This window comes from Chrysochloris asiatica, unplaced genomic scaffold (assembly GCF_000296735.1).
Source record: "Chrysochloris asiatica unplaced genomic scaffold, ChrAsi1.0 scaffold00411, whole genome shotgun sequence".
Lineage (NCBI taxonomy): Eukaryota > Metazoa > Chordata > Mammalia > Afrosoricida > Chrysochloridae > Chrysochloris > Chrysochloris asiatica.
The window spans coordinates 905350-915772 of record NW_006408929.1 but is presented as its reverse complement, the minus strand read 5'-3'; the positions used below and the strand labels follow the sequence as shown (position 1 = coordinate 915772).

The 10423-nt window shown below is 36.6% G+C and overlaps 1 protein-coding gene and 1 pseudogene across 1 annotated transcript in view; one reads left to right on the top strand and one right to left on the bottom strand.

Annotated features, from left to right (window-relative positions):
• CAMK4 (calcium/calmodulin-dependent protein kinase IV) overlaps positions 1-10423 on the bottom strand; it is a 410640-nt gene that overhangs the window by 224743 nt on the left and 175474 nt on the right. The window lies entirely within an intron of this gene.
• The window catches only part of LOC102840069, a 23989-nt pseudogene continuing 13873 nt past the window's right edge, over positions 308-10423 (top strand).

Here is a 10423-nt window from a genome sequence, read left to right as displayed (position 1 = left end):
TGTGGTTAGCTCCAAATCTGTGACTATCCATGAACTCTCAGACCTGTCAGAATTATTCCACTGAAGCAGAGACCGGCGTCAACCATCTGGTTAATCTGCATCTGCAGGACTCTTACATCTACCTCCTTCTGGGCTTCTATTTCTATTGTGATGATGTGGCTATGTAAGGTGTGGGACACTTCTTCCGTGATTGGCGAAGGAGAAGTGCAAGGGTGCTGAGTATCTCTTGAAACTGCAAAACCAACGTGGTGGTTGTGCACTCTTCCAGGACATGCAGAAGTTGTCCCAAGATGAGTGGGGAAGAACCATGGACACCATGGAAGCCACCCTGGCCCTGGAGAAGAATCTGAACCAGTCTCTTCTGGAGCTGCACGCTGTGGGTGCTACCCACACTGACCCCCACCTCTGTGATTTTCTAGAGAACCATTTCCTCGACGAGGAGGTGAAAATTATCAAGAAGATGGTTGACCATTTGACCAACTTCTGTAGGATGGCCGGTCCCCAGGAAGGGCTGGATGAATATCATTTTGAGAGGCTCACTCTCAAGCACGATTAGGAAGAGCCTGTGGAGCCCACAACCTGTGAAGGGCCTTTCAGCCTTCCCCTGCTCTCCTCAGACCTTCTGCCTGAACCTTGCTCTCCAGCCACAGAGGCAGCATAGTCAACGCCCTGGAGCCCCTCTTCCCCCAAGCCATGGACCAAATGAAAACAATAAAGCTTCCTTTTACAGCAAACAAACAAGCAAACAAAACATACAAAAATTATTCACTGGTAGAGGGTTGTTGTTGTTAAGTGCTGTTGCATGGGTTCTGATCCATAGGAGCCCTGAATAGAGTTTCCAAGGAGTGGCTGGTGAGCATGAACCACTGACCTTGCTGACACATGCTATCTGTGTGATAGGGAAGACAATGTACAACAGAGGGAGGATGGCACAGGAAAGATGAAGCTATTGGAAGACACAAGGAGGAGTACAACAGTTAAAATGAAGACAGGTAAATACTGTTAACTGATGATACATGAAGAGATTGAAATAGCTGTAATGACATGAAATGTATGACTTGTTGAATGTGGAACTGATGATCTGTTCTATAAACCTTCACTCAATTTAAAATAAAAAGTTTAAAGAAATGGAAAGAAAGAAAATGGTGAGAAGGGATTCAAAAATTATCTTCATATATGTACACAATTACTAAAAAGAGAATGTTATAATGTAAGACAACATGGTCCTGATCCTTCTTTACACATGAAAACAAGAGAGTAAGAAACAGAAACAAAAAGACCCACAGACAAAAAAGTCTCAAGATTTAACTTCAGAACTAAAACGTCCCAATACAACTTAAAAATAAGATTATTTGAAGTGAACTTCCTAGATTTTGAAGACTAGGACAAAGGATCTCTTGTGATATATGCAGTTCAAAGGTTCTGAAATTCTAAGCACAAATGAATTATACAAACCAAATGTATTTCCAGTTATCAAGGCACAACAGAATTTTAACAACATCAGGAGAAGGCAGGAGCTATTGTTCGTAAATGCTAAAAGTTAATACTGTTAGTTTGGCCTACTGTGGTGCCTTAAGTGTTGCTGTGATGTGGGAAGTTATGCCACCAATGTTTTAAATATCACAGGGTCACCGGTTTCAGTAGCCTAGGAAGATGGAGAGGTGGCCCACTTCTGAAGGGTTAGCCACTGGAAACCTTATGAATAGCAGGAGAACATTGTCTGACACAGTGCCAGAAGATGATCCCCTCAAATTGGAAGACACTCAAAATAAAAGCCAGGAAGAGCTGCCTCCTCAAAGTAGAACTTAGATTAATGATTTAGATGAAGTAAAGTTTTCAGGACCTTCATTTGCTGATAGAGTACAATTCAAAAATAATAATGAGAAAGAACTGCAAACATCCATTAATAATCAAAACATGAGAAGAAGCGTAAATCTAGGAAAACTGTAAGTCATCAAAAATGACAATGAATGCAGAAAGATCAATATCTTAGGCATTGTTGTTAAGGGCCGTCAAGTTGGTTCCAACTCATAGTGACCCTATGTAGGGTTTCTGAGGCAACAAGTCTTTGCAGGCGAAGAAAGCCTCATATTTCTCCCGTGGAGTGGCCAGTGGACTCAAACTGACAACCTTGTGGTTCACAATTCAGTGTTTATCCTACAGAGACACAGGAAACATGTTTTGGCCATTTTGAATAGGACAGTCATATGGTTTATTATGTTGGGAATGACAAATTGAAGAGGAATGGTGTAAAATTTATTTTCAAAAATAGCATTTTAATATCTATCTTGAAATACAATGCTGTTTGTGAATGGATAATATATGCAGATGCCTACAAGGAAGACCAGTTAATAATACTATTTTTCAAACTTTTACACTAACCACTAAAGCTAGTGATGATGACATTGTAGATTTCTAACTACTTCTTCAGTCTGAAACTGATCAAATATATAATCAAGATACACTGATAATTATTAGTGGTTGGAATGTGAACGTTGGAAACAAAAAGGAAGGATAAGTAGATGGAAAATATGTTGTAGACCGCATGACAGAATTTTGAAGCCCAATGACTCATTCATTGCAAATACTTTTCAACAACATGAATGGTGACAATACACGTGGAGGTGTTTACTATTCAATGCCAAGAAATTTGGAAACAACTACTGTGCCAATTAGAAGAGATCCTTATTTGTACCCATTACAAAGGAAGATGACCAAATGGAATGGGAAAATAATCAAACAATATCATTAGTATCACATGCAAACAAATTTTTGCTGAAGATAATTCAAAAACAGTTGCAGCAATGCATCAACATACAGCATCCAGAAATTCAAGCTGGATTCAGAAGAGGATGTGGAAGGACAGAAATAACTGCTGGTATCAGATGGATCTTGGCTTGAAATCAGAGAATACCAGAAAGATGTTTACTTGTGTTTTATTGACTATTCAAAGATATTCGACTGTGTAGATTATAACAAGTTAGATTGAGAAGGATGGGAATTCCAGACACTTACTTGTGCTTATGAGGAACCTGCACATAGACTAAGGCAATTATTAGAACAGAACATGGGGATACTGAGTGGTTTTAATTCATGACAGGTGTGAACAAGCATTGTATCCCTTAACCATATTTATTCAATCTGTATGCTGAGAAAATTTATGTGAACATTCCAATAATTTTTCAAAAATATAGTTTCTATTAATAAAACACACAAATAGCTAATTTTTAATACAAGAGGAATATTTTTATAGTGTTTACCTTAAGGTCAGCGGTTCGAAACTACCAGCCGCTCCGTGGGAGAAAGATGAAGCTTTCTACTCCCGTAAAGATTTACACCCTCGGAAACCCTGTACAGGGTCGCTATGGGTCGGAACCGACTCGATGGCATTTAACAACAACAACAACAACTCATATTTAAAAATCAATTTTATGAAGGGAGAATCACCATAAAATTGCCTAAGATCCAAAGAAAGAAAAGAGATTATACAGCCTATTATTTAATACAGCTATTCAATTAAAAATAAATGTTTACTTCTCATGTTTATTCATTTATAATATAATCTTTAATAAAATGGTTAAGGCATATATGAATTATTCCAGTTATATTTTTTTTTGGCTATGGTTGTGATGACAAAGATAATCAATATTCTTTTGATGTCCTAAGAAGTTCTGTGTATCATATCTATTTGGCTCAAAGATATTTCATGCATAAGGTACTTGCTGCTTCAGTTAGGACTCCTTAGTACAGAAAAATGGCTCTTTATCTTGTAATCCACTTTTACTTGTGCCTCATGTCCAACACTTAAGAAACTATCAAAATTTCTTGGAAATGTATAAAACACAACATTTGTTATTTCAACCATTTTTACATGTACAATTTAGTAACATTAATTGAATTGCCCATGTTGTGCTACCATGACCTGCTGTCAAATTATTTTATCCATTTTAACTGGTGTGATGCTTAATGCGCTGGACTGCAAACTTGGTTTGAACTACAAGGACAGTGGTTCAAGCTCAGCAACCACTCCTTGGAAATGCTATACAGGGTCGCTATGAGTCAGAACCGACTCCACAGCACTCAACAACAACAACAACAGAAATTCAAAACTCCTTAAGCAAGACCTCCCCACTTCCCCTTCCTACCTCGCTGGGAAAAGCATTAATCAATTTGCCTATTCTAGACATTTCACATTGTTGTTGTTAGATGCTGTTGAATTGGGTTTGGCTCATCCCATATGTTTAGAGTAAGTAAAGATTGTGACCTTACAGACACAGATCATCAGGCCTGTTGTCTGAAAGGACTCCTTGGGCAGGGGAGGCAGTCAAACTGCCAACAGTTCCACAAGTTCAGCTCTTAACCACTTGTACCACCCAGGAATCACACACTATTTGGCAGTTTTTCACCTCTTTTCACACACATTTTTTCCCTAGAATCTTACTCCTTTCCACTCCCTTCTTCTCTTTGTTTAAGAAATTATTTTATTTTTGTCTTCCAGAAGAAACCAACACAAATTAACATAAACTACTCAACCATCAACTCAGAAAGGGACCGAACACAGATCAAATTTGGATTGTGATGAAAGCAGGAAGTCAGAAGTCTGGATTCAAATCATGTTTTAGGAAATAAAGTTGTGAATATCCAATATTAAAACAATTTAGTATCATTGACATTCTTCCATCAAGGGAGGTTATCAACCAGAGTTTGTCTTTCTTGGGGAAGACCTGGAGAAGCATTTGTCATGTTCAGGCCAACACAATAGAACTTGGGTTCCCTAGCCATCAAATCTACAGTTTCATTTTTAGAAATGTAAAAGAACTTCATATTTGGTGTGGCACTGCAAGATAATGCACCATACCACAAAGTTGGTTTGAACTGAAAGGCCAGAAGTTCAAACTCACCCATCGCTCCTCAGAAAAACCTTACATAGCGTCAATATAAGTTGGAACTGACTCCGCGGCACTTAACAACAGCAATAATAATGTATAAATTTGGAGATACAGCTGACTACTCTGTTTGTTGGCTTCTGGTGCATCTCTGCTATGATATTTTTCCCAGACAGGTAAAATTATTTTGATTAAAGCTATTATGGCTCATAATTTATTACAGAGTTCTATTTTTCTCAATATCATTAGTCATCAGAGAGAGGCAAATCAAAACAACTATGAAATACCATTTCACTCCAATTAGAATGGTTACCATTAAAAACAACAATAACATAGAAAATAGCAGATAATAAATGTTGGTAATGATATAGGGAAATCGGAACCCTTGTCCATTGCTGGTGGAAATGCAAAATGGAACAGCCCTTGCTGGAAAACAGTATGGCAGTTGCTCAAAACTTAAAACAGAACTATTATTAGACCAAGCAATTGTCTTCCTAGATATATACTATGACTTTAAGAATCATAGCGAAGTAATTCACTGCATCATAATGCCTAAAATTGTGAAAGCAGAGACTTAAGCAGATACTTGTATACCAATGTTCATGGCTTCACTATTAATAATAATCAAAACATGGAAAAAAGTCTAAATGTCTATTAACAAATGAATGGATAAATAAAATGTGGAACAAACATATACATCATTTCAATAACAAAATATATTTTTTTTAAAAAAAGAAAAACTGGAATGAGTATTGAATTGGAATCAAAGTGTCTTGTTATCTTTTCCTAATGGTGAAAGAGTTATCAAATGTGTTTGGTTAATGAACATGGTGGTGGTGGTGGTGGTGGTGTGCCAGTGAGTTAGTCTGACTCACAGTGACTGTGCATGGGGTTTCCGAGGTTGTAAATCTTTACATGTTCAGAAAACCTACTTTGTCTCCCGAGGAGTTGCTGCTGACTTTATAGTTAGCTGCCCAGATACATAACACACTACCACCAGTTATGTCAAAATGCCATTTTTAAACATTTCAATGTATTTATTTTTGTTACATGTTTTTGTATTTGATTTTTAAAATTTGTATTTTCAATGTGTGTGTACACTTGTAGCAAAGATCCTCCAAATACTCATCATAAAAAGGATATGCATTCAACCCACTGTTTGCTTATTTACTTTTAGCAGATAACTGGTAAATATGAATAAAAGAGTTAAAAAGCAAAGCTGTGATTTATAAGATCTGTTGATAAAATGTTGAAAACTAAATTGTGTAACTCTACATTTCATCATGTTTCTCCTATATGATTGACTGGCCATTATATAACAAGTCCATTATTTTCATTGATTTTTAAAATAGATGAATTATCAAAGATAGCTGGTTATAACCTCAAAATTTATTCTTTTTAGGGGCCAAGTCATATGCAGGAACAGGAATCTGAAAAAGAAATTAAGTCTGTGTTTACTGTTAGCATACACCTTGCCCCATTGCAGTAAGTTTCATTGTTTCTCCATCTGTGTCAACGGTCAATTTCACAATGTTTGTCAATGTTAGAATATTTCAAGAAGTTCTTGCCCAAGAAAGATAGAATCTGACTCTTAAACTAACAAACACTGGGAGGAAGACTACTGAAATGATGTAATTACTGATTTGACCTTTTCAAATCTATGACTTGAAGAATGGCTAACCTTTAGAATTTAGAAGGTTGTTATTAGTCTTGGAGGTTTTCCAAATTAGCTGACCATTACAGTCCTAAAGTAAACTTCAAAAATATCATGCCTAGGAATGATCTTAAGCCCAGATCTTAAAAAGTATCTAAGAACTATGTTTGAATAAACTTGGGGTCAGAATCTGTCTACAAGAACTCTCCTTTCACTTATCAAATCCTGCAGGAAGCAAAGGTAAGCACCTCACATTAAATCAGAGTATGTATGTCCTACTCTGTACAAACCCTTGCCATTGAGTTGATTCTGACTCGTACCAACCCTGTATAAGGTTTCCAAGTCTTTAAATCTTTACAGGAACAGAAAGCCTCATCTTTCTCAAGGTAGTGGGCCTAAACTGCCTACCTTGTAGGCAGCAATCCAGTGTTTACTCCACAGTCCTACCGGTGCTCTTATGTCTTATTTGGTTCTTTATAATAACACTTGTGATTGTCTCTTGAACAGATTTCTCATTTATTGTTTAATTTGATGTTAGATTTCATTATGTTGTTGTTGTTGTTAAGGGCCCTTGCGTCAATTCCAACCCATAGTGATCCTATATAGGGTTTCTGAGGAGCAGCTGGTGAGCTTGAACCAACAACCTTGCAGTTCAAACTGACTTTGCAATCCAGCACATTAACCCACAGCACCACACCAGGACCACCACTTTATATGTATAATTCCTCAGGTATTCACAATCTTACATTGTCAATTTCTTAACTCTTTGATTATCTATTCAAACCCTGAAATTCTGTGTGGCTCCAGTTTCTTAAACTTTTGTTCATCTGGTTAACAGTTTCCATAGTTGTTGCCAAGCAGTACCTATTCTCAATGTTTGTCCTAGTTTCTGCATCTCTGCAAAGACTGGTTTCCCAAGGTTACAAAATTTTAACAAAATTTCTACACTAAGATCAAATGAAAGTTTAATATGCTTTGGGATCCAAATGCTGAATTTGAACAACCACAAAGACAACAAATATAAAGTCCAATTTATCAAGTAGACTAAAATATGTATTTTCATTCAGAAAGTAATATAATAATGCAAATGAAGATAACAAGTCTTAATGTTCTTACCAATCCTTCCCTTCAGTTGCTTCAAAATACTTGATATTTTTAGCCATAACTATCAATTAATTAAAATTCTTGTGAATAATTGGGTTAGTTTTCTTTTTTCTATGAGTGGGTGTGTGCATATGTATGCAGCAAAAACACTTTAATTTTCAATCATTTACTGCCACAAAACATTAGGAGTACAGATAGGACTTTTCTTCGTTTTACCCCCTTATCCTCATGCCCTTTCCCTTCTAGCTTATTAAGTATCTTCTATAGCGTAGTGATTATGAATCAGGCTGTGAACCTCAAGGTCAGCAGTTCAAAACTACTAGCTGTTCGCGGGAGAAAGATGAGGCTTTCTGCTCCCGTAAAGGTTTACAGCCGCAGAAACCCTATACAGGGTTGCTATGAGTCAGAACGACTCCACAGCATACAACAACAAAAAATAATGGAATTGGGGGGGTGGGGGGAGTGTGGTGGTTCCAAAAGATAAGCACCAAAATGCGAACCATATGTTCCACAGTTTCAGCCTGCTAGTTGCTCGACTGGAAAAAGATGAGGCTTTCTACTCCTGCAAAGATTTAAAAGCCTTGGAAACCCTATAGAAGGTCGCTATGAGTTGGAACCGACTCCACAGCACTTAACAACAATAGTCATAGAATTAATGTGCATCTATGTAATCCATTTCTACATTTTCACTTAAGCTTATTAGTATTTTTATTCACTATGTATTGGGAGAAGCATATTATGCTTGGTAAAGTAGATAGTAGGCAGAACAAAAAGAAGAGGCTTGTGGAAATGAACTGGCACAGGATCTGCAATAATGTGCCCAAAACAAACAAATAAAATAACAATGGGCTCAAACATAGCAACTCTTGTGTGGATGGCACAGGATCCAGCAGTGTTTTGTTCTGCTGTACATGAGGACAATGAGTCAGACCAACTCAAAAGCACTTAACATCAGTAATATCTACTGATATGTTTATATTATTTATCAAAATTTTTTAAAAAATTATTTTGATATATCCTAGTGTTCAAATTGGAGTTCTGGTGTGGCGCTGTGTACAAATGAGTCAGCCTGCAAAGTCATTTGAATTGCAAGGTCGGTGGTTCAAGCTCACCAGCTGCTCCTTGTAAACCCTATACAGGGTCGCTATGGGTCAAAATCGACTCAACGACACTTAACAACAACAAGTGTTCAACTTGCACTTTCTCACTAAATATCAAGTTTAAATATCTATCAGTATTAATAAACAAAAATATAATTGTTGTTGTTGTTGTTATTGAATGAATATATCACATTGTATTTGTTCAATTCCATCACTGTTCAGTTTCCACCTGAATTTAGAGATCATCTGAAGAACAGACTTAATGCATTAGACACTAATGACCAAATACCAGAAGAGTTGTGGAATGACAGCAATAATATTATACAGAAAGAAAGTAAAAGGTAATTATGATGAAACGAAAGAAGGAAAAGACCACAATGGGTGTTAGAAGATATTCTGAAACTTGTTTTCCAGTGTAGCGATGCTAAAGTAAATGGGAGAAATGAGATAAAAGAGATGAACAGAAAATTTCTAAGGAAAACTGGAGAAGACAAAGTCAACTATTATAAGCAACTGTGCAAAGGCCTGGAGTTAGAAAGCCAAAAGGGAAGAACATGCTTAGTACTTCTCAAGCTGAAGGAACCAAAGAAAAATTCAAGCTTCAACTTGAAATACTAAAGGAGTCTTTCATCAAAATATTGAATGATGCAGGAAGCATCACAACAAGATGAAAGGAATACATAGTCACTGTACCAAAAATAAATAATTGATATTCAACCATTTCAAGAAGTACCATATGATAACAAGCCAATGTCACTGAAGGAAGAAGTCCAAGGTGCACTGAAAGCATTGACAAAGAACAAATCTCTGGGAATTTATGGAATACAAATTGAAATCTTTCGACAAATGGATACAGCACTGGATGCACTCACTCATCTATACCAAGATATTTGGAAGACAGCTACCTGGCCAACTTACTGGAAGAGATCCATATCTGCATCCACTCCAAAGAGAGGTGACCCAACAGAATGCGGAAATCATCAGAAAATAACATTAATATCACATGCAAGTAAAATTTTGCTAAAGATAATTCAAAAATGGATGCAATAGTACATTGACAGAGAACTGTCAGAGGTTCAAGTTGCATTCAGAAATGGAAGCAGAACTATGGATCTCATTGCTGATGTCAGATAGATCGTGTCTGTAAGCAGAGAATACCAGAAAGATATTTACCTGTGCTTCATTGACTATGTAAAGGCTTTCAATTGTGAGGAACATGACAAGCTTTGATCAACATTGTAGAGAGTGAGTATTCTGATACACTTAAATGTGCTCATAAGGAACCTGTACATAGACCAAGAGGCAATTGTTCGAACAGATTTAAACCAGAACCAAATGTTTTAAAATTAGTAAAGGTGTGTGCCAGGGTTGTATTATTTTACCATACTTCTTTAGTCTGTATTCTGAGTATATAATATGAGAAGCTGAATTATATGACGATGAATGTGGCATCAGGATAGGGGGAAGACGCATTAACAATCTGTGATATGCAAATGACACAATCTTGTTTGCTGAAACGAAGAGGGCTTAAAATACTTTCTGATGAAAATCAAAGATCACAGCCTTGGGTATGGGTTGTACCTCAGTGTAAAGAAAATAAAAATCTTCACTACTGTACCAATAAATAATATGAAGATAAATGGAGAAAAGATTGAACTTGTCAAATACATCATTTTGCT